Source organism: Mytilus galloprovincialis, chromosome 11 (assembly GCF_965363235.1).
Source record: "Mytilus galloprovincialis chromosome 11, xbMytGall1.hap1.1, whole genome shotgun sequence".
NCBI lineage: Eukaryota > Metazoa > Mollusca > Bivalvia > Mytilida > Mytilidae > Mytilus > Mytilus galloprovincialis.
The window spans coordinates 75,302,952-75,328,589 of NC_134848.1; the positions used below are offsets into that span (position 1 = coordinate 75,302,952).

Sequence of the window (25,638 nt, forward strand, 5' to 3'; positions counted from 1 at the left end):
TTTACAGCTTGTAACTTAGTATCCCTCATATTAGTTTACCTAATAGTTTAGGGAAGCACTATTTGGTAAGATATAACTTATTCATAATATCAGTATCTATAGTACAATTGATTTCACAATTATATAAAATAAATATTGTGAATACACATACAGATCTTTTAAAGAATTTCTTTCTTTTTGTTTTACATTAACTTTTCCGGATCTTTTCAGTTATTGATTTTATCAAATGATCCGTATTCCATTGCAATTTATATTATTTCATCTGAAAATACACCAAGTATTGTGATACATAACTATATAGTTAATACATACTACATGTATTGATATTAATTTTTTCAATAACAGTCTAAAATTAAAAAGTTTGTTATGCTAATTGTTCTAAATTTTCTACTCGATCATACACATCCTTTAAATTTTCACTCTGGATTAGAATACCTGAATGTGTTGATAAGGTTAATGATGGCATCAGCCTTCTCCTCTAGCCACATGCATCACTGTCTATACAATGATGTTGAACATGAGAGGTACCAGGAGAGGCCAATAGAGATCATTAACAGATAACATGTTGGACAGAATCACCTAATAAATGTCAACCTTAGTCAAGGGGAGATAATTCAAATACAATCAAACAAAAACTAGTATATCAATATATATATAACAATATCAATAAATATAGATATTACTTTTAAGATGCACACAAATCACTGTCCAGTTATGATGTGCATCAATATATTATTAATTCTACATGTACTATTATAAAGCCTTAAGTAAGTACAAAATAGAAAGATCTCTCGTCAAATGTAAACTAAGTTTTTAATTAATTCCCATTTACTATCAAATTTATCATTTGCTTTAGGGGATCTATAAAAGGAGGTAGATATTTTTCTATACGGTAGGAATTTTTAATCATAGCTATGATACCTGTAAGAGTCGGTAATGAAGTATTAAAGCGACTTGTATACATGTAATATTTAACCAAAATAATGAGTAAGTTTAGGAAAAAATCCCAAGACCCAAGAACAATATTTTCCACATTAGGTATTAAAGTGAAATTATTTTCAGCTAGAAGAAGTGCTGCAATTTCTAACCACAAATTTCTAACTAGGGTACATTCCCAGAAAAGGTGACTTATAGTTTCATTAGTTTCATTACAGAAACTGCACAAGTTAGTTCCTTTTAACCCATATTTCAGCAATAATGCATTTGTAGCAAGAGTTCTATGTAAAATCTTAAACTGGAACATACTAAATTTGTTGTTTTTAGGGGAACAAAAGGGTAAACTATAAATGAAATCCCAATTTTCTATATGAGTGCCTAGTTCCTTACACATTTAGTCTTCTTGTTTTGTAGAACGTATACATTGACCATAATTTTTTATAAAAGAACTGACATGACTTTTTATTGTTTTTTATCAATTCAAATTTATCGTTAGATTTGCGCGTAATTTTCTCTGAAGTAGTGATTATATTTTTCAAGTCTCTTGTCACATATGAAGCAAAGAATGGTATTCCAAGAAATTAATATTAAGATTATATTTTTCGCAGAATTCTTTTAAAGTAAAAAAATGCTGTTGTCATCAAGTAAATCACCTACAAAGAAAACTCCTGATTCAACCAACCTCTGGTAAAAGACAGTTTTATTATTAATTTTCAAACTCTTGTTTAGCCATATGGAATGAGTCATGATCCCTTCAGCAGTGCCATCAGTGACAGTGTTTATGATATTCCACTTTAGTAAAATATCTATTAAAATTTGAAGATATGTTTTGGATACCATCAGGGGTCATCAACCATATTTTGTCTGCTCCTAATCTGTTATATTGATCTATTAACAATGTTTTCCGTGGGGATATATTCAAGGGGTCTAAAAGTTTATTCATCCATGTAATATTTAATGAATAACCAAAAAATCTTATATCTTGCATCTCCAACCCCCATTTTCAAATAACCCTATCATGACTTTTCTTTTAATCTTGTCTGGTTTTCCTGACCACAAGAAACTAAAAAAAATATTTTGAATTTCTTTTATTTTATCATCAGGCAGGTTTGGCAAAACTGTCAATGATTGAATTAGAATAGGTAGAGCTAGTTATTTAATGACAGTGATCTTTCCCATATACTTTAAATCTCTATACACCGAGGAATTTAGTAAGCTCTTTATTTTTTTTTTTTTTTTTTTTACAAAATTTACAAGCGTTTTATTTTCACTGAATAGATCAAATTTTATTCCTAAAAGTTTAAATTTTCCTGAATGATTCCAGTTCAAATTTCTTGTAGTTGTTAGTTTATCCCTTGAGTGAATCTTTGACCCAATCCATATGGCTTCCGTTTTATCAAAATTAGCCCACTCAGAAAATCCTCGTAATTGGGCATAGTTAGTGTTGGTTCAGCAAGCATGTGCGTTATCGCATTATCGATTGTGTCTAAATCTTCTTATATAAACAGGCTTTAACTTATTTTATAAAATTTGGTAAGTATGCAATTTTTGTTTAAGTTTCTACTGATCTATTGTATGTCGTCGTGTAGATGTATTACACAAGTTAAGTCATTCATTTTAGCGTGCACAATTCACAATTTGTCTACACTAGAATAAATTATTAAATAATCGTGATTACACATGTTTATTTCTTTTTTTTTCTCTATAAAGTTTATGAATAAAACCACAATATGTACCATGTCGTTACTTATGCATGGTTGAACATTTTTACAAACATATCTATAACACATGCCGACATGCATGGTTGAACCTGTGAATAAACATGACCATATATGGCTTGTAAACAATTAACAATTGTGTTTACAATGTTTTGTACTTTTTATAGAATAATGTTTCAACATTTAAATATGATTTAATTCTGATTTCTTTTATAATCTTCAATGATTCTATTTGTTTTTTGAATTGTCTTACTATATTTTTTGTTATTAAAATTGTTCATTTCAATTATATCTGAAATTTCTTTTTGGAAAATTTTGAAAATGTTTTTTTTTCTTTTCTGAGACATAATATGCTTTATAGAATGAAAAGGATATTATTGTTAATATGAAGTTAATATCAAAGTATGCTGAATCTTCAATTGTGTACCCTATTACTAGAATTTCAAGACTTATAATGTTATTGTCTATACCTAGATAGTTCATTAATTTCATTGCTATTTTTAGGAAGTCTGGATTAAATAAGCCGTTGACAAAAAAGTGTTCATAATTATCTTTTTCTTTACAATGCTTACATAAGTTGTCTTCAGTAATTTTCCACTTTTTTAATAATTCATTACATGGCAGAATATAGTGAATAAGTTTCCATCTAAACATTTTAATCTGTTATCATGTGAAAGGAGTAGGTTCAGTAAGACCCCTTTTTGGCCCCAAAATTTAGCAGTTTTAGAAAATTGTGAAAATGTAATCTTTAAGCTATTTATTGGAAAGTAAAATGCTTCTGCTACATAAATATGAGCTGTTTTTGACAATACAATACACAAATATCGCGTTCCAGCATCATTAAGTCATGCTAAATTACTGTAATCTTCCAAATTTTAACATTTTGGCTAACTTTTAGACGGTTTACGTCTAAAATGAAAGTGGCCGCATTCGTGTTCATTAATAATATTGAAATGTAAGTTGTATTTGATGATAATACAAAACATATATAAAGGTTGAGGATGAACACGGATGCTGCGACTTTCATTTTTGACAAAAACCATCTGAAAAGTGACGTTTATTTTTTGGCATGATTGATAGATTTTTCATATTTAACCTTGAATCAGGGCGTTTTTAATGACTAAATCAGTCAAAATCTTTCACATAAACTGATCGAATCAATTGAAATAGACACACAAGTGTTTAAAAAATGTCCAAAAACGTTCGTTAGACTAACCTGAAATTTGAGGCCAAAATCGGCCCTGACCGGACCTACTCCTTTCCAAGCAAACTTGCACTTTTCTTTGCGACACAACTTAAAGTTAATGATACGTCTTGTCTCATACATGACATCAAATACGTTATGGATAAATCTGAAGATAACCGCAACTCTTCCAATGCATCATTACTAGTACTTTCATTCCACAAACAACTTTGTTCATCAAAATATTTTCTGTATCATCATTATCATCAATAGCTTGTACTGAACTTTTATCTTTTAATTTGGCCTTGCAGAAATCTGAACATCTCGAATAGTCTTCATAAATATGGTTAATACAATTGGTAATGTCATGCTCTATTTTTTCATAGTTTTTCTTTTATCATTTTCCAAAGATCTCATTCGAATGGCACATCTGATTGAGCTTACGATTCTGATTCTTATTTGTTTTGTTAATTTCATTTGCCTTTATTTAGTCCGGCCGATCGGTGAAAAAATTGCTCAAATAATGAGGAAAGCACCATTTTTGCATGATGGTACATTTTTGTGTACTGAGCAATATTAGCTATGGACCCACTCTCAAAATTCAATATGGCGGCTTATTTCAAGATGGCTGCCGTACGTTCTAAAATATTTTCCAGTATTGCACAAAACACAGTGGATTTGATGCTGGAAGCACAAAAATAAACATATTTCAATGGATTGGTGTACTTAGTAAGATAAGTAAGATTTTGTTTGATCTATCTTTGAAATACAAAATGGCGGCTATTTCCAAAATAGCCACCTTGAAAAATAAGCAAATATTAATTATTGAGAATTGAACTGAATACTACCATTTTTTTTATGTATAGTGTCATTTAGTATCTGTCCCAGTTCTCTCCTTTTTGATTTTGCCTTGCTTGTCATTTCATACACAAAGTAGTAGCTTTCATAAAAAGCTGCAATAGTAGCTTTCATTAAAAGCTGCATTATTTGTTGTCTTGGGTCACACATAAAAGCTGTGATTTGGGATTTATCTGCCTTAAGATATCATTCAGTGCCTATCGTATTTCTTGGGTCGCAATACTTTGCAATTTGAGATATTATATCAGTGAAATGGCAAGAATTGAAAACAGCAAGGACAAGAACATCGAATGGCAGAAACTGAATCCCTTGGGGATATGGAGAAACCAACAGCTGAAAACGCTTAAACAGAGAACAGAAATGACTATTAAACATTGTACCAAGAATTTTTAGCAGATAGAAAATATAATGCTCAAAGAACAGGTGAGATTTACCGTGTTTTGTTGGTCTCATTATGATTCAAGCAGAACAGAGAGAGAGGCAATGAATATTTATAAGGAACAGATGGGGGCAACATCTCAGCAACTTCAGCAGTTTGAAGACAGGATAGACCACAAGGCAAGAGGTAATTGCTTGGTGGAATTGATAGTCAGACCAATAAAATATTCAATGTTTATATGGTGATACGGATGGACAAGCTGACAACAACTGAGGAAGGAGACACAGTTCAATTTAAAAGTGCATTTTAACAGCAGGGTACCTTCCAACAACTGGCATCTGTTGTAAATGAATTAGTGGACAATCGAAATAAAGAAGTTAAAATTCCTGCAATGGACACATCATCTAAGCCAAAATTTGACCCTAGCCAGTACAACGCAAGTTTACCAAAAGTACTCAACAAAATCCATGCCTTGGGTCTTTCCCAATTGTTATTCGTATGAACTATCAACCCCGCCAACTCTGTTAAGGGTGTATTCACCTTAATTCAAAAGTCCTATGTCAGGACCCTTGGCCCTCATGAGACAGTTCAAATTATTTAACAACAATCTCCATTTAAGAACATACTATAAACCTCTAGTACTAATCAAGGGTACCAGCAAAAGGCTTATGTGTCTTTTTACGCACACTTGCCATCTACTTGTAATCAATAATATTTGGTTCAGAGCAGCACACCATTACAGAAACAATTGACTGCAAGCGGATCCTATCAAGTTTCTCCGATGCTGAATGCTTACGGTATCATCCCCGTCGAGTCAATGGCAATTCCCACATTTATCACTCCAATTATAACAACCTCGTCAGCTCCTGGAGCTCTAACAGGCTTCCCATAACAGCAAGCTGACTCCACCCACCGATCCAGGAAAGGACAGAGGAAACCAAAAGAGTGTGGCAACAGCTTTATTTCAGACTCCTCATTGGAGAGAAAATATATCCGATGGCAAGAAAAATCTTGGTGAAAGGGACCGGAGCCTTAGCAAACAGCTCCAAAAATGCAAAAACTCAATTGAAGAGGATCCTTGAATTGTCGGTAGATGACAATGGGAAAACAGGAAAAATGTGTGTAGGCCCCAGATTGCCAGGGCGATGTTGGCCTCTGGTACGCTCGCAAGGTAAACACAGATGATGATTTCATGGCCTTAAAAAAAAGCATTGGAGCAACGCTTCAGCAAGAAAGACGATCAAACCAGATTTGAACGGAAGCATTCCTTCGAGGATGTAAAGACAAAGATTCTTCATGGCATGTATAAAGTAAAATCACAAAAATAGTGAACTCAGGGGAAAATAAAAAGACAAAACAAATCAAAAACGAATGGACAACAACTGTCATATTCCTGACTTGGTACAGGCATTTTCAAATGTAGAAAATAGTGGATCAATCCTGGTTTTATAGCGCTAAACTCTCACTTTGTACGACAGTCTCATCACATTCCGTTATACTTACAATGATGCGTGAACTAAACAGACATAATAAATAAAATAGTCAAAATATGGGTACAGCAGTAATCCTAATAGAGAGAAAACCATAAACATTCAACAAGGCGTTAAAACCATTGAAAACCTCAATAGCAAACCAGATGGCGATATTTGGATAAAAAGTGCCAATTATGACCATCGACAAGTCTACTTTGTTGACGGCACAGTATCACCGAGCGATAAAGGAAATATAAGAAGTCCTTTGGATAATGAGGTGCATAACCTCACACAAAAACTAGCTGATGTTATGCTTTCAACTAATCAGCATAACCGTGGATTGGTCGATCAATATAACATCGGTTCTTCTGATCAAATAATCATGAAAGATCACCAGTTTAATGGAAGATCACCTGATCAATATACACGTGGAAGATCTCCTACGCAATACAATCGCGGTTGATCGTCAGATAGAAATACACCCAAGCTTTATGCCTATCGATCAGCAACACCCCACTAAGTTAGAGATCATATGAATGTAGTTCCTTAAGACAACGGTTAGCATCTCCACGACAAACTCCAGAATTCCTGGTTATTTCAGACAACGTTCACCTTCACCAGAATACGGAGCAAATCAAAGTGCTACCTCAAAATGGAGTCTTTACACAGCAAAGGGTCGGGCAAGTAGGCCAACGCACGATTCCAAAGTCAATTGGCCATGAACCATCACAAAATCGAACAGAGGCCCACGGCCTCGTCCGATATTGTCATAAGACGAAACATTTGAAAGAGCTTGTCAGTACGACGTACTATACATGACCAGAAGGTGAGCATGATTGCGGACACTGCTGCAATGATAAATTAGAAATGATTTCCGGCAGAAAATGGAGATTTGAAGACGGAAATGCTACGTGGTTTGGGTTAACAGCTTGTTATTGTGAAGATTATGAAGAACGACTCTCGGCATTAATAGAGTAAACATACAATTGGATATGTGCAAAGAGCCATTAACAGACGATGTTATACTTAGATAGATATTTTGGACACATTGAGCGCAGTGATAAACCTGAGTACTTCCACACTTACCATCAACAATAAAGTGATAAATGCGGCATTTGTTAACAGTGGAAACGAGCTTTCAACTCAGCAAGTTTGCATAAAACAAACCATCACAGTTCCGCCAAACTCAGAAATGACTGTTACCATAAAACTAATAAAAGTGCTGATCAGAAGTGCATTTTATGACCATGCTCTCTGAATAGTTGCGAATCCACGTAGTTGAAAAAGGAAATAGTTGTCCCTTAACCATTTTAAATGATGGCAATCGTCTAATCCGCCTGAAGAAAGTCACACCTATTAATTACATAGAATAATTTGACGATGTAGTGAGAACGGCAGATAAAAATGCGATAAGTGACGTAAGACGTGGCATTGGAGAGACACGAGACAAGGTGCCTTCGGCACTGCCTCAAAGTTCAGATGAGTTACCTACTATTCCACCACATTTAACCGATCTATATTCACGTTCGACCGACTCGTTTCAACCTATTTCATTCCAACCATTAAAACTGAAAGCGTTTAAAGAACAATTACAAATAACATGTAACATATTGATTGACATTTTGAATTTTACTATTTGTTTTTGTATATATATGCAGCCATATTTGCAAATGTATGTGTTAAAGAAACAACCAAATTAATTGTTTTAACACAAAGTCCATTTTTAAAGAATCATTACTTTAATTTCCTAAATTATATAGAATACCTTTAGGACAAGCTTGATGTTTATACCGTTTTTCCGCCATCTTGAAAATGGTAGCCATATTGGATTTTTCAGAGTGGGTCCATAGCTGAAATCAAAGGGTATATAACCAAAGACAACTATGCAAAGTTTCATGCTTTCCTCATCAAGTGAGCATTTCTGCTCTATATCTGCATCAATCGGCCGGACTAATTCTCTGGTTTTACATTAACAAGTTTCTCAAGGTAAGAGAGCACACATTTACAAACATGATTAGAACATTCTCTTTTTTTACATATTTTCCCCAAATTGGTACATTTTGAATAATCTGGGCATATACGCTAGAATCCTCATCACCAATGAGATGCATATACAGAACACCATGTTCATTTGCTTTCAAAAATCCCTCTACAATTATATCTGCCTCCATACACGAACCCAAACAAATGGAAAAGTTGGGCATCATAAGAATAATGAACAAAATAAAGTTTATATAGAATAGAATAATATCTCAATTTGGTTTGGCACAAAGGAGATTTGTAATCCTCTCCATTAATTCTTTTGTTTTCCAAAAGGTTTACATCAAATATAAATTCTATATATAACTTCTATATAAGATAATAATAAAGTTATACAAATTATATTCTATAATTGTATGGTTATAAGTTAAACTTTATAAAAAAAACGGTATTTTAGTATAATGGTAAGTCCGTCAGGGTAAATACTTTTCTATAGGAGGTCGAGTAACACTAGTTATCTCCTTAAGGCATCCTTATTTATTGTAATATATAATAACAAATTTCATTCAATATTTTAATGGTGTATACATTTGATGTATGAACTATAATTAATATATATTTTCGTAATAAAACTAGTATTTTCCCTGACTGTGGCAATATTAACTAATAAATAATCAACATTAATTTAGAAAGCAACATGGAAATGCATGTTTTGTGAGAAGATAGCATGATTTTTTATTGTAATTCATTGAATAATTCATGTTAAGATGTTAAGATATATGTAATTTTTGGATTGTTGTATTGTCCTGAACAATCATGAATTATATAACACTTGGAATGAATATTGAGCAACAATTGGTAGAAACCTTAAAGGGCTTTATAAGCATTTGTATATAATTGTTTTGAATGAAATCGCATCAACCGTAAGGACTATTCTTTATTGTGATATTTTACATATATGAGTGTGTAATTTTTTTATTATATAATAACGCGATATATGCAGTATGGGTTTTGCCCATTGTTGAAAGAGAACTTGTGTTTGTTCTTATTGAACTTTTCAACAAGTATCTTAATAACATGCAATATATCATTTCCATGATGTTTCATTTATAGCGCAAATATGGATGGAAATGATTTTTATCAAGTGTACTCTGTCATTGAATTTTTTCCAGGAATGATAATTTAAAGTTTACAGTAAGAGTTTTTAACAACCAGAAAACACGATATTGAATAATTGCTGGTCTTGCACGTAGAATATCAATTAGAATAATATTATAATAATAATTTGATAATTGATATTGTTTCCTAGGATAAACCAGAAAGTCAACAATAAAGATACTGCTACATGTACTATTGATATAATCTGATAAAATTCTGGTGGTCAATGATGGTTGAATTATAATTTTAATTGTAATATGTTTTTGGAAATCTCAAAAGTTTTAATTTTGTATGTGTCAATAGTGACAATAGGTTATACACATGATAAATTATGATACATGTAGTCAGGTAAACTTTATTTGTTTATATCATGTACATAACTGAAAAGTGTACATGTTCTTTTTATAACAAAATCACTGGAAGTTTATTTTTCATGTTCAATTATAATTACTTTTTCGTCCATTCATAGTGATTAAAATAATCTAATCCTATTATTGAGGGACAAGTTTAATACATTCAAATGAAAACCAAATTTCTTTTAAAGTTTTTTAAGACAGATAAGACACGTTATATTTCAATTTATTCCCGTATGAAAATTTAAATTTATAGGATTTGTATTTGAATATGTACAAAATGTAAACACAGACACAAATGCATATTTATCAATTAGAACTTCAAATCTACATGTACATGATGTAGACACATAATGGGTTATACATGTGTGAATGGTAGAATGGTTTGCATCTATACTATTTCATGTATTTGTTAACTTTAATTTGATTACATGATATATGCATGTATATTTGTCCTTTAACAACAGTTGTAGGATTGTTTAATTGCTATTATTAAAAAAAATAAATTTAATACACATTAAACATGTGTTAATAATCAGGTTGGGGAATGAAATATGAAAATTAATATGAGGCACGCATTACCTGTAAATGGGGACGAAGTCTGTATGAATTATTTTTTTGTAACTTAAATATTTGTTTAAAAAAAAAGAGACGGAAATATCGTAACGTTTCCGATTTTGGTTCTGTTGTTAGGGATTTAGTTGTGACGTTATTTAAATTATGACGTCATATGCAATGTAAACAAAGAAACGCTATCACCAGGTAACGTTTTTTCATATCAAGGAATTATTAAAAATGAAATTGGTATTGTGCGTTCCTTCCTATTTTATACTAGACTGATAAATATATATTTAACTCAAAGTTTCATACAAACGAGACCGGAAAAAGGAAGTACATTGTACATTTCTGCACAGGTCCGGGATTTCAAAACACGACAAAAAAAATTTGAACGATTTTGAGTTCATTAGTACAATGAAAAATTCGGGAAATTTTCCCGTATTTTTTTTTTTATTGAATTTTCTACTGTAATTGGGGACTTCGTCCCCATATTAAATTTTTCCCTTAAAAATGAATTAGACATGTTAGATGTTTATTTGTTTACATAAGTACATTTGTAAATTACATGTATGGGAAATATATAAATGTATATGACATATTGAGTTAAGAGGTTAATGAATTAAGAATGTGTCCATAGTACATTGATGCCCCCTACCGCACTATCATTTTGCATGTTTAGGGGACTGTGAAATCGGGGTCAAAATTTTAATTTGGCATTAAATTACAAAGATTATATAAAAGAAAAAATGTGTCCAAGTTGATTAAAAACAATCTAGAGCAAAAGCTATAAATTGGAGTGGGGAGACGGATTTTGTATATTCAGTGGATTGTGAAATTGGGTTAAAAACTCGTATTTTGGCATAAACATTTGAAATATTATATCATAGGGAACATGTGTGCTACATTTCAAGTTGATTGGACTTCAATAAAAAACTACTTTGACCACAAACTTAATCTGGAGTTGGACATACAGTCAATCAAATGTATGAACAGACTGAAAAACGGACGAACAGACAAGATTGTGATGCCAAGTTTTTGAACTTGATTTTAAGTATCTACATTCAAGATGTATACTGGCAGACGAATGTTAACAACAAATGATAAAGTATGCTCAAGGTTAAATATTAAGCATTAATATCTAATAATGAATTTTATTGAGCGAATATTCAATATTGATAATAGCATGTAAGTGAAAATTGTGTTATTTAATTTGTGAATGTTTATATTTGATAATGTTGGTGGAACTCTTCCTCATTTTGTTTTCCATATGATGGGCGTATGTGCACTTAGTGAAAATGTATAAACTACGTAAGACATGCACTGATTTTTCTTGCGTGGTATGGTATATAAGAAATATATTGGCATGTTGATTATCAAACTGTTTCAATCAGTGTTTATGTATAAACTTTCAACATGTTCAAACAATCAGGTAAGAACATTATTTTGTTCAAGTACAAGCTTGTATTGTTTTCACTCTAACATTTTTGTGAAGGGAACCATCAATACCATGAACGCAAGCTGTCAATTTTTTTTTGACAAAAGCAACAATTTTTTAATGAAAGGAGAGTGCGCTGTATATATTCTGAAAACAAGTTGATAAAAGACTTTTGTTCATATGCTCCTCGTGTGAATGGAAGACATATCAGCTTTCCGAATGAATTAAGGCAGTGAGGTCGTTGATACATCAGAAACTGAATTGGTCTATCAATGCCCGTACTACGTCAATCTTTAAGGACCCAAATGTTGCAAAACACCTATCCTACATCCATGACAAATATGTTGTTGTACCCACAGATAAAGCCCCAAACACCATCGTTTTTGTGTGTAAAACTCATTACAATAACTGCTTGATAAACGGATTAGGTATTGACAATTCACTTGGAAACTCAACATATACCCTCACGACACTTACTAAAGAAAAAATCTGGATAATCGTAGGTCTTTTCCGTGTTCCTTTGAAATTTCAGCCAAAGATGAAGAACTGGATCTTTCATCACTTTATTGAATACCTAAACTACATAAGTGTTCTTACAAACAACGGTATATTGCTGGGTCTAACAAGTGCTCCACGAAACCTCTTTCTAAATTATTAACATCTATTTTATCAGCAATCAAAGACGGGCTTCAAAGTTATTGTGTAACTACCTATTCTAGAGAGGGCGTGAATCAGATGTGGATACTTAAATATTTCAAAGATTTTTTAGATTACATACAATCTAACTATCTTTCATCTTGTAACGGTATTAAAAAAATGACTTGTCTACTCTTTACACAAGTATTCCACATTCCAAACTGAGAAACAAATTGAAAGAGTTGGTATTGCTTTGCTTCATAAAAGAATGGCCAACATAGATACAAGTATCTTGTCTTATGGAGGGATGAATCCTACTTTGTAAAGGATCACTCTGAATCAAACACAAAATTCTCTGAAACTGATATTATCAAGATGCTTGAATTCTTGATTGACAACATATTTGTTACGTTCGGAGGACGTGTTTTTCAACAGACTGTCGGCATTCCAATGGGAAAAAAATGTGCCCCTCTACTTGCCGATTTGTATCTTTATTATTATGAGGCTGACGTCATGCAGGAACTTCTTAGGAAGAACGATAAGAAGTTTGCAATGTCCTATAACTCTACTTTCACCTATATAGATAATTTTCTTTCACAAAATTTGTTGACTATGTGGAACGCATCTATCCCATCGAGCTATAGATAAAGGATACTACAAATACTGTTAAGTCGGCCTCATATCTTGACTTACATCTAGAAATTGACAATGAGGGTCGGTTGAAAACAAAACTTTACGACAAAAGAGATGATTTCAGCTTTCTTATTGTGAACTTCCCATTTCTAAGTAGCAACATTCCAGCAGCACCTTGGTATATGGTTGCTGCTCACAAGGAAGCTATTAAACCAAGAGTTTCAAATGGTGAAGTTGAAATCATCCCTTCGTAAATTTTACGGACGCCATCACGAGTTGGTTCACCGTTATGGAATAACCGTTTCACCATTTATATTGGATATGTTCCTTACGTCGTAACTACAAACCCCTTCCCTTTCATGAATGTGACCTACCAAATAAGACTATTTTCCGGATTTGTTATCACGTAAGCAACACCACGGGTGCCACATGTGGAGCAGGATCTGTTTACCCTTTCGGAGCACCTGAGATCAACCCTAGTTTTTTGGTGGGGTTCGTGTTGTTTATTCTTTAGTTTTCTATGTGGTGCCATGTGTGCTGTTGTTTGTTTGTCTTTTTCATTTTTATCCATGGCGTTGTCAGTTTTTTTTTTAGATTTATGAGTTTGGCTGTCCCTTTGGTATCTTTCGTCCGTCTTTTACTATTTTTCTAATTTTGTAAATGTGTTCATGTTTTGATTTTTTTCTAATTTCAGCGATGTAATATGAATATAATGAGCATGGATATTATTCTTATCTTCGTTTTTACTGTGATTTGTCCAGGATTAGTAAAAGGAACATGTTCGTTGACTTGCTCTTGTGGTGATTATTCGTCAGGCTCTAGAATTAACTGTTATTTTGCATATCTAGGACGCATTCCAGCACTTCCAAATGATACGTACTATCTGTAAGTCAGACATGGAATCAATTACTTTTGAAAGTAATTAATTACTTTCAATTACAATTACAAAATCTTCAGTTAAATTTCACATTACATTTAACCCTTTTTACCAATGTCATTAATTACAAGACTAACAAACGCCAGATGCTCCTGACTTGGAACAGACACAAAAATGCAGTGGGTTAAACATGTTTTGTTAGATCTCAAACCCAATACAGCTCTAACCAATGAAGGATTGAGTAAAAATTGTATATTTATTTTGATACTCAGTTTAAAAGAAGTCCGATGTCAGAAAAGGTAACAAAAGAAACTAAGGAAAACGACAATGATATATAAATAATTAACTGATTACTAGCTGATACTAGAATGACAGCTCATGATCTCAAATAAGAAGTGCTCAAAAAAGCGAAAAAAATCAAAATGCAACAAATATCTATATTCAATATGAATATTCACATTCAGTAGCAGCCATGAAATACTTTTTGCAACATTTAGTAGTATCATATTGTCACTTCCAACTATATCAGACGACAATGATACAAAAATAATTAACTGATTACTAGCTGATACTAGAGTGACAGCTCCAGATCTCAAATAAGATGTTCTCAAAATAGGGAAAAATAGGGCTGAAAATGCTACAAATATTTATATTCAATATGAATATTCACATTCAGTAGCAGCCATAAAACATTTAGTAGTATCATATTGTCACTTCCAACTATATCAGACGTTATTTTTTCAAATGAAAAGTAATTTGATATTGGTAAATCTTATGTAGCTGTCACTTTTAATTGCAAAATACGCATCAAGAGAACTGTGCATGGATAATATTGCAACTTGATTATTTTTTTTCTAGAGATCTCAGGTTTAACAATATAACAGAAATTGATGTTCAATTATGTAAAGAGATGCCACGGTTACACACTATGTATGTACATATAATTAGATTTGTGACATATTTCATCTATAATTGGTACCACATTTATTCAGTAGGTGTGTAATGTATCGTACTTATCATCTGCTTATAGTGTGTATGGTATAAAAGACGTACTTCAAAATAATCAAGTAACGTACAATGTGATCTGTCTGAATTGCATATAGTTTGAGCTGTTTATTTAAGATTATCACATTTTCAATTTTCAGATGCTTTATTTTAGAAACAATAATTTCCTACACAGTAAGCATTTCCGAAGAAAACATTTCTAGTATAAAAGTGTTTTACCATCGGCGGAGGGTATAATGATCAAAATGAAATTGACAAAGCTAACACCTACGAACCAACATGCATAACATTACGGTTGTAATACTATGTGGTCATGCTGTTTAACGTATGCATATAGTATCATGCCCATCATTAAAATAAAGGTTCTGCAAATTTGAATATTCGTGGTATAATAACTTTGATGAAATGTAGTCGGTTACACTGATTCTATTTCTTCTGGAAACATTGTTTTGGGATGTTTTAAATCCTAAGTTTTTTTTTCTTGAACAAATCTTATGAAAAAACATACATTACTTTATTGTCTAAAAGATTCTTTAACTGTCGATTTCCGGTTCATTACAGCTTCATCAGCTCCAATTTGATTATTGAAATTCCTGAAACCACATTTGCAGACTGTGAGCAACTGTATTACATGTAAGTATATATATTAAATATTCAGTTTGTTATCTTATTTCAATTATTCGTAGGTTTGGTTAGACAAAACAAGTGCAGAAGAATTTTCAACGACACATTATTTCTTCCATAACACTAAGATTATATAAAACCATATGAAAAAGAGATGTGGTACGATTGTCAAAGAGACTATTATTAACCAAAAATAACATGAAGTAGATTCAGGCAATTATAATGCATACATTTGCATAATCAAATTCAGCCATTGTAATAAAATAATGTGTACCTGTGCAGGTTAAACACGTGTAAATTCTGAAGAGTACTCACGACCTTCAGGTGAATAGAAATACTTTTAAATATCTACCTGTTTAACAAACAGGAGTATGAATTAAGTAACAAATGTGCTGTACATCGTACTAAGGCAAAAACTTAATGAATATATAAAATTGTCATACATCGTAGACAATAAAAATTTTAATTAATTTCCATCGACACTTGTCATACATCGTAGACAAGACATTTTTAAATTAATTTCCATCAACACTTGTCATACATCGTAGACAATTGAGGAATTATTATTTCTAATTAACAAAATAACATTAGAACTTGTCGTATATCGTAGACAAGTTAAATGTAACTTTAGTAACTTTCCCCTAAATCTTAGATAAAACTAAAATAACTAAAAAGAATTCAAGTGAAGTGTTCACTTCACACCCTCTAGAAAAATAATGACAAGTTATTATGGAACAGGTGCTTATATACTAGGGTCAAGGTCACTGGCCAGCTATGGTCTGGTGGTTATAGTTTGTTTCTTTAAACAGAGATATTACATGTAAGCTCCACCCTTCATAGAGAAGTTAAGCTAATTCATTACTTGAGACCGAAGGCGAAATATGAATAAGAATAGCAGGCTCACTTCAAGCTTGATTTACTCTTTGATAAGCCTTTTTCAGTTATGTTGTCAGTTATGTTTATGTATGATCAGTTCCAGGTAGCATATAACAGTTGTCATTAATCATACTTCGAAACAGTAACTAGATTTGCTTTCAAAATGTGTTGTTAGAAATTTGTGCACCAGAAATTGAGATTTATCTTATCATAAGAAAAGAAAGACAAAAAAAAAGCCAACGTGTTAATATTTGATTCTGCTTAATGTATTATTCTAAAATAGATAGAAAACATGGTATCGCGAGGGTCAGCATGATCAAGTTAATATCAACATATTTTTTTTCAAATTATTTTATCACTTTACTTTTAAATAACTAAAATACTGCAGGAAAATTCAAAAGTCCTTTATCAAATGACAAAATAAGTAGTGCAAACATTTCAATCAAATAAAATATCTGACTTGCCCCAAGCATTGTTTCATGTGTAAAATTGTTGTATTGTTGTAAAATTATGATAGTTGCAGTAAATCTCAGTACATTGCACAAAACAATATATATATATAATAGGTAAATGTCATAAAAGTGTGGGGAACAACAGTCGATATTGTGTTATAATCTTAGTCCTATATAAAAACACAAATGGGTCAGCAACTAAAAACGAAATGGCATATAGATAACGCACATAAGAAGACATGATGAAAAGAATACAGCAAATGACCATATCACACTGACATAATCGTTATAAGTATAGAGTCACGCCAAACGGATAATACTAAAAACAGAATAAATATACGAAGAAAAAATAAAACAATACCATGACATGTTACTAAGATTATAAATAACGTCTGTACAAATAGTTTATACTTCTAAACAATCATGAATATGTGTATTATATTGTGAGTGATTTAATATAACATGAGACGCGTATTCCATTATCTTTCCTCTGTTCTTTTGTATTTCAAAAACATTCATCAATCTGTGTCTGTGTCTATGTTAGTGTAAGTTTGTCCTTTTTCACTAGTAATAACGATTTGAACGTAGGTAAACTTACTTTTTACTGCGTTTATATTGATTAAACAAAGCAAGTCTGTTTTCACTTGTTAGACATTTACAAATGACACGAAACACGAAAAAGTCATTAGAAAGTAATATGTTTAATATCATGAGACAATTGGAGTATATGTAAGTCGATATATTATTATTTGTTTAAGTTTTATAATCTCGCATTATTGCTTTATTCGGAACAAAAGACAGTGTTTTTCTTTTTTATAAATGCCAATCAACATAACAACAGTTATTGTAAGAATCGGGACGTTTAAAAGTTTGACAGACACCTTTCTGCCGTGGATGACTATATATTAACCTCTAGATGTATTTTAGTTATAATTTCGTTTGTTTGTAACATAATGATGTTTATCTCATAATTTTTTTAGTCAAATTAACATTCAACCTTTAAATGTCTTGACCTTTTATCCAACACAAAAACATAAAAATGAATATGCTTTATATAACTTTGATTATCGTTTGGTTGTCGTCTGCTCTATTTCTATTGATCTTGATTGATTTGGTGGTAACATATTATTCATAACAAATTGTTGATGCATGATGAATCGTGATAAACCTTTTAAATTCAAATTAAAACAAAACAAACAAGCAATGTTATTATTGTAAACATGATTCAAATAGAGGTATTGCAAGGAATCAGCATGTTCGAGTTAAAACTGACTGTCATATAACTGTTCCGGACCATATGAGTATTTTTTACCATACGCGTATGATCATGATAACATGCATATACTCATATGGTCCGACCGTTCGCGTATGGTCGGACCATATAAGTATATACTCGTTTGGCTATTAACGGGCCGGACCATATGAGTATTTAGACAATAAAGGTATTTTTTTTTAAATAATATGCATAAGAAAACTTAATAAAAAACAATGATGGCTACATGCAAATGTATTACTTACAATTCAGAGTCTACATAAACGTTAAATATTGAGGTAAAAACTAGTTTTTATGGATAATTTTATTCTTGCATGTATGCATAGGGTCATAATGACTTCCACACTGTACCATAGCTTTTATTGGGTCCTGGGTCACTCCAATATGTCTACGGTGTTTTTAAAAAAAAATCTAGTGTGTCATGACTGAATTACATCGTATTACCAGATGTCTTTAAAAATAAACTAGTGTTCTTGTCGGTGACATCCTTTATTTTTTTTAAAACAAGTAACTTAATTCTAAATATTGCACTGCTAATGCTAATTATATAAAGTTTCAAATGGAAACAAATTGTTAAACTCTTTATCTTTGAAACAGTTGACTCTTGTGTGTCAGATCATTAAGATATTTTTGGAGGTTATCTTCTCAAGTCGACATTTGGCCATTCATTCGTTATAACATATCGGTAATGAAAATATAAAAAATAAAATGTGTTCACTATAGTTTTGTCTAGTGATGAAATTAACAGTGAGAAACTGCTTATTTGTTTAAAGTTGTAATCTTGTTATTATTAATTCTTAATATATCTATATAATAAAATGACCTTTGCAGTGTCTTTTAAATGACGTGACAACTAAAATGGTTATATGAAGAGTTATTTATTGAAAGTAAACCTGTTAATTACCCCGACCATACGCGTACGGTCGGACCATATGAATATATACTCATTTGGTCATGACCAAACGCTCATATGGTCTGGAATATAACCACACATGCGAATATAATTTTCATTAATCTTTATAATATATCACTTATATATACTATTGAAAAAACTTAACGTTTTGAGTTTGAACATTTTTTGAAAAGATATTTTCCGATGGTAATGGATTCAATCGTTCAATAGTTTATGGTTTGATTTGAACAGAGGTCAACATTGAAATACATACCATTTGTACCGGTGTATATCAGTGTCGTCTATACATGTCGCTATGTCGTTTCAAACTCAATGTTATAGGTCATCAATGTACTTTAAAACGCGTTATAATATTCTTTAATGTGAACACATTTTCATTGGTGATGCAGGTAGCTTTTTTAAAGCAGTAGCCACTTATCAAGTCGAATAGCATATTTCCTGTACGTGTATAGTTAAAGCGATTCTTTCAGTGTGTGTATTACTTTTTATTTGTCTTTCTACTAGACGATTCCAACATCGATAAACGACTGTTGCTTTTTGTTGTCATAATGTTCATAGCATGCATTTTGTTATAGGGATGTACGTTTGCATGACCAATTTATTCATTTACCGGACCGGCAACTTTCTTTATTCAATACGAAAATCTACAGTGTCGTTATACACATGCATTGACATTTATTGACACATATAGAAGTGTATGTGTGTTTTTTTTTTTAAATACTGCTTTTATTAACCCTTATTTCTTTAAATGTGTGATTGCATAGAGAGAGATATAGACATATTGACATTTTTCAAACATACATAATGTTAAGTGGTTGTCAACTTATACTTGATGGTTAAACATGTAAAACCAACTTTTATAGTCATGTTACCTATACATCCGTTTATATTATAATAGATATAGGAAGATGTGGTTTGAGTGTCAATGAGACAGCTCTCCATCCAAATAACAATTTGAAAAAAGGAAAACCATTATAGGTCAATGTACGACCTACAACACGGAGCCTTCCTCACACCGAACAACAAGCTATAAAGGTCTCCAAAATTACTAGTGTAAAACCATTCAAACGGGAAAACCAACGGTCTAATCTATTAAAAACAAAAAAATGAGAAACGAGAAACACGTATAAATTACATAAACAAACGACAACTTCTATACATCAGATTTCTGACTTAGGACAGGTGCAAACATTTGCAGCGGGATTAAACGTTTTAATGGACCCAAACCTTCTCCCTTTGTCTTACACAATAGCATAACATCACAACATAGAAAACAAATGATATAAGACTGAATGTTGCATTTGGATAAATGTTTTGTTATGTGTCGTTTGATTGATGTCTAATTAAAGTATACCTTATATCACATGTTACTTGTCATACACGGAATTTCGTGAACACCAGTAAATTTGTGCTTAAGTTGAGCCTGTTGGAGTTAAATCGGCTGCCTTGTCTACTGATAGTTAGAAAGCACAGATTGTCTGCAAATAAATTATTTGAATAAAATTGACACTCATCTTCAAAAATTTTTAATCAACATAGTTCGTTTGTGAAGAAAGTGAGAATCTTTAAACAACAACACAAGATTTAAAATTATATAAAAAAAATATCTAAATCAAATGTTTATTCTTTATATAAATCACTTCCATTAGAGGAAATGATTGCCTTTATTAATATATGACGTTTGTTTACTATTTGAAGATCTGTACATAATATAGCTTTCTTTATTCTCTAGATAAGAGTTACATATGAGTCGGGTTTTGGTCGTAATTTTCTATAGTACACAACTTATTGATCACGACATCTTATGATTCTACGAGTTACCGCTAGTTTGTCGTGTTAAGAAGCAATGTATTCATGTTTGTTTTAAAAAAAAAAACACACAACAATATTTACATATATTGAGGTTAATAAACGCTTTAATAACAGTAAAGTGGCATATATGTATATTTCAAATGAGTACGCAAATTGTTTGCAAACCTTTTCAACAAAAATATGTGTGCAGAAAACGTCCTCTGTCTAACGTTTTAAGTTATATATTCGATTGTAGTTGATGTTAAAGGGTTCGAAATTGACAAATGAGTACTGAAAAAACTGTAATTTACGTTTCAATTGAAACATCGTGTATATCTGTTTGTTTGACGATTATGTTTAGTTGAGTTTGAAGAGCTCAACACACCTCAGGATAAGGCAGTCGCATGTTTCGCCCAGGACGCATTCAATCTTCCACATTTTAATTTTAATATTTGAACATTGGAAAAGCCGAAACTTCATTGAAGGTCTTATCCAACTTCATTTTAATCATATATCATAACCCCTTAATTTCATTTTGAACTATCACGTTTAAATATCAATAAATACCTTTTGTTTTTAAAAAGAGGAAATGATTGATACTAAAGCACTATAATTCTATAATGTTCATAGTAATGTGTGCACGCTGTGTTAACGTGCGCCCACTGTATGATCAATAAATTAAAACAGTTAGTTTGAAACATCGATTCGTCTTTTTTACGAAATTAAAAAGGCCTAATCATCGGTAAACTTTGTTCCGAATCTGGTATTGTTTTTAACTGAATGTATTTTGCTTGAGGAAAGCACATTTGTTTTCTCATTATATACATATCTTAATTTCAAAAAAGATACTTTCAAAATAAAAATGAACAAACCAATATCTATGATTAGTTAGTCTATAATGTGTGTCCAAGGTCGAATTCAGAGGTGGAGCGCACACGAGTTTTCCTAGTCAGCAGACATGTTACGAAGCCCCTCTTTTATATGTCGAGTTGCGTCCCCTGGACTGTATGGACGTGTTGTTGGTCTGCCCGAGTATTTTGGGTTATGTTGACTTACAAGTGATGGAAATATGAGTATCACTTATGAACTTTTTAGTGTTTTGTTATTCTGAGTACGGATGGAACAAAAAACTAGACCAACTAAACCAACTAAACCACCAGCAAAAAGGAAACGAGTACAAAGTAAAAGTTCCAAAGGTGCGTTGGATTCATCCGCCATTTTGAGTATGTCCCAAACAACAAGTTCAAGTTCTGGGTCGTGTAATTTTTCAGCAACATTACCTTCGCAAATCCCTAACCCATTCAGTGTGGTATCACAGCAACCTCACCATTATCAATTTTAGCAGTCTACATCACCTGGTATAAACATGTTCCCCCCTCCTCCGTCGTCTTATTCATATTCAAGCCCGCCACCGTGGATGGCCGAACTTATAAAAAAAGGTAGACGACCTAGGCACAAAAATGAACTCGGTAGATGATATAAATCTTCTGTGAATAGCACTGACTCCAAATTGTCGCAAATGAAATCTGATGTCGACTGTCTCGTTCGGCGTGTGGGTGACATGGAGGGAAGTCAGCAATTTATTTCTCATAGTTTTGAGAAAAATAAATCCGATGTTGAAATGGTCGAGCTTAGATCCATAAACAAGGAAATTTCAGACCAACTTGAAACCCTTCGTTGTTAAAATTTAAGGGACAATTTACTGTTTTTTGGTGTTGAGGAGGGAAAGGTGAAGAATGTGTTGATATTATTAAAAATATTTGTTCAACAAGTTTGTCTATTTCTGAACCAGTGGAAATTTCTGCTGCTTATAGGATGGGAAAAAAAGGTGTTGGTAAAACAAATTCTGATAACACTCAAACTACCAAGTCACGACCGATTGTTGCTAAATTTATGATACGTCAACAGAGGGACAAAGTGCGAAAACATTCTCCTAAGCTAAAGGATACAAACATTTCAATCTCAGAACATTTTCCAAAGTCTATGCATGAAAAACGTCAAACTTTGATTCCAATGTATAAAAAAGCAAAACTTGAAGGAAAATCAGTATTTCTTACAAGGGATAAATTTTATATAGAAGGGAATTTAATTGTGAATACAGATGAACAAATAAACCAAACCATACGCATAAACAGTCATATAAAATCGAGTAGGTCTACAAAAAACACTCACAAGTCAGATAATTCGACAACAGGTGCTCAGTCAGCTCCAGGATATTCAGGGACCAAGAAGATGGCAACCAAGTCCAGAATTCCTTCCAAGATTAGTAGTCCGAAAGCTAGTTCTAGTTCTCAAAATGGGTCCCGGTTTGAAATATTAGCCAAAATGCATACTGAATCTGATTAGGAAACATCGAGAAGTATTTCATCGTTGTCATTTTTGTATTGGAACATTAATGGGGGTCTACACGACAAACTGTCTGAGCCTAACTTTTTAAATTATATTTGTTCTTATGATGTAATTATTTTATCTGAGTGTTGGATTGATAATGCATATGATAATGTTATAGATGGTTATTCATGTAAAGCCGTTCCTTAATTAAAAAGTAAATATCAACAGGGAGGAGGTATTTTCCTCATGATTAAAAATTGTTTTACTAACTTTATTAAAGTTGTTAAAGTTCTCCATGATACAATTATATGGTTACAAGTATCAAAAGATGTGACAATTTGTGGTCAAGATTATTTTGTTGGTTGTGTCTATTTACCACCAGTTAGCTCAAATTATTATAAAATGTATGAATGTGATATATTTTATGAACTGATTAATTGTGTTGAAAAATATTCAACTGAGTCTTCTAAGGTATTTTTATTAGGTGATATGAATGCTAGAACTGCAATAGGTAATGATTTTATTAAACATGATAGTTTGTATGGATCAATTTTTGACGATTTCAATCACAATTTTAACTATATGAGTGACAATAATCTACCTGTCCGAAGGAACCCTGATCAAGGTACTAATGAGTGCGGAACAAAACTGTTAAATTTGTGTAGAAGTACTGGACTTCGAATTGTGAATGGTCGACACAAAGATGGAACGGCAAACGATTTTACTTTTTGTGGTTCGCGTGGTATGAGTGTCGTTGATTACCTGATAGTACCGTTTGACTATTTTCACATTGTTGAACAGTTTATAGTTAGTAACTTTACTTCGTTCAGTGATCATGCTCCTCTTCACATACGTCTACAATGCACATGAACAACAAAACCGTAATGTATCTTCAAGTACATTTGACAGTTTTCGGTGGAACGATGACTTAAAAGAACAGTGTTACGAATCCTTAATTTTGAATAGTGGGTTACTCAGCCAAATAGTTTTTTGTGATGCTAAAAAATCACAAGATGGTAGTGACAATTATATTGAAACTTTTACTACTCAGTTAACGGATATTGTTTCTCCACTTTTAGAATTTCCAGTAATAAATCAATTGACTCTCGAGCTCAACGTACTAGCCGAAAATGTGTATGTAAAACTACTGATAAGCCATGGTTCAATTGTGAGTGTAGAAGGCTTCGCCATGTTTATCTAAGTGCTTTAAATATGTTTAATAAGAACAAAATAGCAGAAAATTATCAGAGACTAATCTCTACGAAGAGACAATACAAAGTGTTCGAAAATACGTTAAAACGTCAGTATAAACGTCAAGAAGGTGACATGCTGGAGCATCTACGTAAAAGCGACCCTAAAAAGTTTTATAGAATGTTCCAAAAGAAGCGCGCTAATGATACAGAAGTCCCCCTTTCGTCATTTTTTGAACATTTTAAAGAGTTATCAAGTAACACTCCAATAGTCAATGACACACAGAGTATACAAGACACTACATACGAAGAATTTGACCGTGTTATCACGCAGGACGAAATTTTGAAATGTATTTCCAAATTGAAACGTGGGAAAAGTCATGGAATTGACGGGATTCTGAACGAAATGTTAATTGAATATAAGGATGTGTTGATTCCGTTCTTAGAGGAAATGTTCAACAGGGTATTGTCTTCTGGTTACTTTCCGACAGCATGGACAGTTGCGATACTTGTTCCAGTTTTTAAAAAGGGCGATCCGTCTGATCCTGTAAACTATCGCGGCATAAGTTTGGTTGGTAATTTAGCCAAATTGTTCACGTCCATTATTAATAAGAGATTATTACTTTGGTCCGATACCTATGACATTATAACTAATGCACAGTTTGGATTTCGGCCGGGCAGCAGTACAGTTGATGCGATGTTTAGTTTATTAACTGTCATTCAAAAAACACTCTCTAGTAAGAATCGTTTGTATTGCTGTTTTGTAGACTACAAACAGGCGTTTGATACGATATGTAGACTGAATTTATGGTTGAAATTGTCAAAAGTTGGTATAACAGGGAAACTTTTATCAATACTAAAATCAATGTATTCAAATGTGAAATCATGTGTACGAATTGATGGTTTTTATTCAGAGCAGTTCACGAGTACAGTTGGCTTAATGCAAGGGGAAGTACTCTCTCCAATCCTTTTTTCATTGTACGTCAACGATTTTGAAATGGAATTTT

General features: G+C 32.2%; 1 protein-coding gene across 3 annotated transcripts in view; it reads left to right on the forward strand.

Moving 5' to 3' along the window:
* The window catches only part of LOC143052809 (uncharacterized), a 163,582-nt gene that overhangs the window by 122,511 nt on the left and 15,433 nt on the right, over nt 1–25,638 (forward strand). The window lies entirely within an intron of this gene.